Here is a 6000-nt window from a genome sequence, read left to right on the forward strand (position 1 = left end):
TGGGTCTGTATCCTTTCATGAAGAATGTGAATACAAATGTGTGGATTATACCAAAGGAATTACACTGAATAAAATAACCTTAATGTTGGCAATGTTGATATAAAATTAATCCAATTATAATGACGTTGGATATCCTAACATCTCTCTCTATTCCATCCAATATTCCCTCAGAGACTCTTAGAAAGGACTTTTAGATTAAGCTCATGTTGCTTTTTGATGGAAAATGATACTTTAATGAAAAAATAGCTGCAATATCCACACCAAGCAAAGAAAACAAAAGCTATGTTTTGATTATTATACCTGTTTTGAAGCCTTTGTGGCCTGTATTTGATCAATGTTTGACAGCTCAGTAGGTTTATAAACTGTACGTCACTTTACAATTTAGGTCACCAAATACAGTCATTCCTCTTGTGGACTGATGAGACAATGTGTTCACATTTACATGAATAAAAAATACCTGCAGGGCATGACTTTATTTTTAGAAATAAAACAATCTATCCAAAAGCCTCATGTATAAATTATGTACATGCATACAGAGAACACTTTCCCAAAAAACCTTTGGGATTCATGAGAAGCATGAATGATATCATTTATCTCATTCTGATTTTGTGTGAATATGGTCTGCCTGTGTTCTCAAGTAAGTCTTATTGTTCCTTGGCGTGTAAGTCTCAGTGGCCACACAGAGTGCAGTACTGTCATAATACCACCGCACTGGCCCCCATTTACTTCCTTAAAATCTAATGCTGAAGGCAAATGAAATAAGAAGAGCTGGGGAACTAAAAACGGCTTCATCCCCTGTGTAAATAATTCAACTGCTTTTGAACTTGAAGTTGTTTTTATTACATTAAGATGGCCACTGGGATCAATTGTTTGCCCTTGTTGAGGAGAAATAATTACAATTTTCAGTGCAACAAAGACACACATGCAAAAACACAATAGGGATGTGAATGCATCCATAAATAAAATGTGAAGGCTATTTAATGTTTGCTACTAAAAAGCAATTCATGTGATCTCAGTTCTTTTCTCTTTTTGAACATATACTAACAGGACTGAGAGTTGCTATTGGGAGGCATTGCTTAAGGCTATATGCTAATGCAATCAGGCTAAAATGCTCAATAACGTAATTTTTGCCACTAGGGGTCTCTCAATCAAAACAAAACAAGATACATAATTAGTACGGGGTCATGGGAGTCACTGTCCTCATTGTTAAACAGCCACCATTGCTGATGAACCAGCCTGACCCAGGTTAAAAAATGATCAAGGCGGAGGTACGCTTTTAAAGTTTCGCACGTGCTACATTTAGCCATGGTGGCGGACTTGATTCTTACTCTCTGGTTCTCCTGAAAGTTATAGCAACAGGTGACCAAAACAGATGCACCATTACCTTTGAGAAAATGATGTACTTCTCTGAGTTTGAAAATTGTTGTAAACATTTCGGGTAATGCAAGTACATTACTTAAGAAAATATATAGGCTACAACAAATTTTCTGTTGTTTTGTGTGTTTGCATGCAAAACCAAAGGTGAAGTAAATATCATTGGTTCTGCAGGTACTTGGTATCTTGTTAAAAGGACCACCAAAGTTATCATAACAATTCATTCTGAGGGGAAAATTAATGTCCAGCCTGAACAGCATGGCAATCAATTTAGTAGTTGGTATAAAATGAAAAATGTCTGCACAAAATTGCATGGCAATATATCAAATAGTTGGTAAAATATTTTAAGCTGGACCAAAGTGGTGGACCAACTGTTAACCCACAGTCTCGACTCAGAGGTAGCATGGATACGAAATGCTACCATGCCTATAAATCAGCTTCATAGCTTGCAGGGAGAGACCATTTTCCATTGAGTTTTTGATAAAAAGTTTCTTTTGTAACTTGGCTTTTCTGTCACACACTTAGCTGGATTAAATTACCAGAGAGCCCCAAGGAACAAAATAAGATGCTGGATCCCCTGTAGACCCAGTCTATGTGCACTGCATACAGCTTATCCATGCTGGAATACTACCTGATTTGTTGTGTGGTAATTTGATTAAACACACATTCATTTAGTTTTATAAATAGATTTTTACACAAGAGACCTCTTCCAGACATAGCTAATTAAGCAGGGCCCACTTTAAGGCCCCTATCATGTCGATTGAAGTTGAGTTTTAGTGTTAATAATATCATATTCCCAAACACAATTTCAGCTGCAGTTTAAGGGCCCTCTTGAACTCTTGTTACACAGTTCCACCATCCAGTCAGTTTAATTTCAGGAATGTATAGTGGGGCTCGTCAATATGCCAAATCTTTATGTCACTGTATCTGTTGCAGAGACTGGTGCAAAAGACCATACAGGGATTGTAAAGAATTAACAGTGGCTACTGTGGCCAGAAGAGGCAATAATGGAACAGTTGTTGAAGTGCTAAAACATTGTGTAAGTAGCACAAGCAGAGAAAACTCATTGTCAGTAAAACAGCAGTAGTGCCAGTTATAGATAAATGTTAGTCTTAACTATAATATTAGCTAAGCATACATTACTGGTCATACTAGACCAAGAAAGGTTGGAGCAAAACCCCTGAATGTATTAACTCTGCTACATAGTTTTTTCATGTCTTGCTTTTGGGACGAAGAAACTAAAAATCACACAATTAACCTGGTCTGACATCAAGACAGCTACACTGCCACAGTGCACACAAGTTGTAGGTTCACAATAATGGCTCTAAAAATTTAAGATACTTCTTTTTTTTGTTACTAGACTTTATTCTGCCTATTATTATCTTTTGTCCTGCATTATGTGACCAATAACTTTTTTTGTCTGTGTGTCTAGCATAGGAGCTATGGACTTGTAAATATGATACACTTAGTAAGCAAAATAGTTTTCCATGCTTTGAACCATCAATACAAAGCAATAGGCGAATATCCCCCATTGGTGCATGTGTTAGTGTTCTCTGTTAACTACACTGGGAGTTATTAGTATCATCGACAGGCCCAAGGAACAAAAGTGTAGTCTAATTTTCTTCTGCCTTGGAACACTCTTGGCCAGAACAATGTGTGATTGTTATTCTGGGGGGAAAATTTGTCAGCAGCATCCGGAGAGTACAAAACATGCTGTGAAGGCCCTTACAGTATGAGAGCTACAGCATTATGTCTCCCCCTGGGAACATAATGTTGTTTATGCCCTCTACTTTTGAAAAATGGAAACAGTTTTCCTCCAAGACACAGCAATCACAGGACATTTTTGACCTCAGCATGGCATCGCTGGTCCCTGGCTTCACCATGATAACAACAGGAACTTCATAAACACAGCACTACTATAGTAAGACAAAAAACAGAATAGTTTAAAACCAAAAACAACAGACAAGACAAGGACATTTCTAATCACCAGAGGAATATAAACATTACATATAACAATGTCAAAGCACAGAAGTAACTGTATTAATTATTTCATATTGTTGCATGCTGTGTTTTTCTTTGCATTAGTTTGTTTCATTGCATGGTTTTAGTGTTACTAATTAGTTTGTTGGCACTCGTCACTGCTTGACTGCCTGATAACCTACACTGGAGACCTGCTTGATTTTGTTACAGGCACTGGCAACCACCAATTGGACTTCTGAGAATGGCATGAGGGACCAATGGTGGGTTCAATGGGTGGGACCTACAACCTGGCCATAAGGTTAAAGATGAGGAGACTGGCACAGAACAGGAGAGAAGAAAAAGAATGAAATGAAGGCAGAGGGGTGGAAGGACAGCGAGACCTGCTGAACCATGACGGTGGTGTACCAGGTGTGGAGAGGCAAAGAGACGTCCATCACAAGGATGATGGTGTACCAGGCAGGTGGCGAGAAGGAGACTGACGAGTCACCACCTTTCGTCTGCTAAACCGGATGGCAGGTTTTGTTAGAGACTCTTTCAATCTGGATTTTAATATCTTTATGACTCTTAACTGTATACATTCAACAATTGTGAAATAAATGTGAACAGTTTTTACCTTGAACTTTGGCTCTTTGGTCTCCTCAGTATTGATCCCCACCTGATTTAAATAAAACACCTTCCCCCCTTACATTAACCACCCCCCTTACAACAATATATTTTCTAACTGTGAGTTTAATATTAAAAGCTTGAAAGCTGCAAATCTTGTGGTAGCACTTCCTTTTGCCCACAATTCCCTTGTGCTAGTATTGTTCAGAGGATGCATGCCTTCCTACGAATGTATTGACTTAAATGCCGACATTAAATATCTGATTCTACAAACCTTATTCTGTAACTCTGCCGGGGTGACAGACACAATATCCTTTTCACAGGTCTTTATTCATCTTTTATGTTTGATTATAAAACATACATATACATATAGTATAACCTAACAAGTTCATACAACAGGATATTATTTTGCAATTTAACTGCAGTGAAAAAGGTTGAATTATTTGAGGTGCGTGAAAGGTAACAGAAACCAAGGGGAGGTAGCAGCAGCACGAGGTTTGGCTGTTAACAGCTTACTTATTTAAGCGATTTTGCAGGTGAAAACAAGAAAACACAGGTGCAGTACTCTTATATCAGTACATCATGTTTATACATGCAACTACTGACCCAGAGGCTGCCCTCTCCGCTCTGGCCATCCTGCTAGCCGAGTTACACCTGCACGCTGACACAACACAAGCAGTCACACATTCGAAGGTGGCTGCACACTGCCTGCCAAGAACTAGAGAGAAACAGGAACAGCACGAATGCAGGGATTTGCTTTTTTTTTTTTTTTTTCGTTTGAGGCGACAAAAGGAACAGAGAAATATGGTAAAATCCAATTCAAACATGTCATGTTACTTACTGCTTTACAACAAAAGAATAATCTGAGTACTCTAACATAGCACCCCCGGCACTGTACATCACTTCTTTTTCTATAAATAACAGCTATGTCTTGTTATCTAAACCATTCAGGATTGACCTCTGTAAACATTAATTTAAACATTTAATTAATTGTATATGTATATATTTCTATATATTTGACAGCAAGTTAACACTTATGCAATAAGTCTATACTAAAAATCATCCCAACTGACACTTATTTAATTGAGCATTTTATAGGCTTTTGAACTGGAAGAAATGTCACAATGGCAGCCACCACAAGGAATTCAAGTTGAATAGACGATAATGCACAAATAAACATAGAATGCATGTTGTTCATGTGTAGAGATGTGTGGTGAAGAAAGGAAACAATGGAAAAAAAGTCAAAATGGTACATTTATTGAATTGTTATATTGTTGTATTCAATTGAAATTGGAAACATTTACAGGCATTTTCTCCTGAATATTTCAGACTTGATATTTTTGAGAAGTTGTTAACAAGGAGTGGATGTTAAAGACACGCTGTGGACACACCTGATGTTCTCTAGAGATGAACATAAATGTGTGGGCACTTTCTTTCATCTGACATAACCAGGTACAGATTTGTACCTTTTGTCACTGGGGCTTATATATACAATGTTTGCAATGTAATTACCATCACATCTACATGCCCTCCCATATCAAGCATGGCACATTAATAACTGGAGGTAAATGGTGAGTGAAATGATGTATTAATGTTGTTCATTATTTTTGGTTTATTTCTCCGTTAATGAGATGGAGCTAAAGTGATATTTGCTAAGTGAGTTCCTCTCATAATTGCCGACAGCACACATTGTAATTCCATGTTTGCACAGCCCGTCAGGAGGTGAAATCAACATTTGCCTTGCTCTCCAGCGTTTCAGTGGATGTCATGGCTCCAACAATTGCATTTGTTGTCTGGATATGACTGGTTCACATCAGTTCATATAGACAGCACTCACGCTGGCAAAACAATCACAGTAGAAGCACAGACAGCAGATAGACACACAGAAAAACTCATTAATGATGGCATATGTATAACTTCATATGAATTCTCATGCTTGTACAAGTGAAGAATTCTGTTATGTTAAGTTATGCACAGCGAGGAAGCTGCCAGGTGATGAGTGCCTTCTGGCTGCTGGAATTCAAAAACAGTTTGCATTGAACT

The sequence above is a fragment of the Sparus aurata genome, chromosome 16 (genome assembly GCF_900880675.1).
Source record: "Sparus aurata chromosome 16, fSpaAur1.1, whole genome shotgun sequence".
Taxonomy (NCBI): domain Eukaryota; kingdom Metazoa; phylum Chordata; class Actinopteri; order Spariformes; family Sparidae; genus Sparus; species Sparus aurata.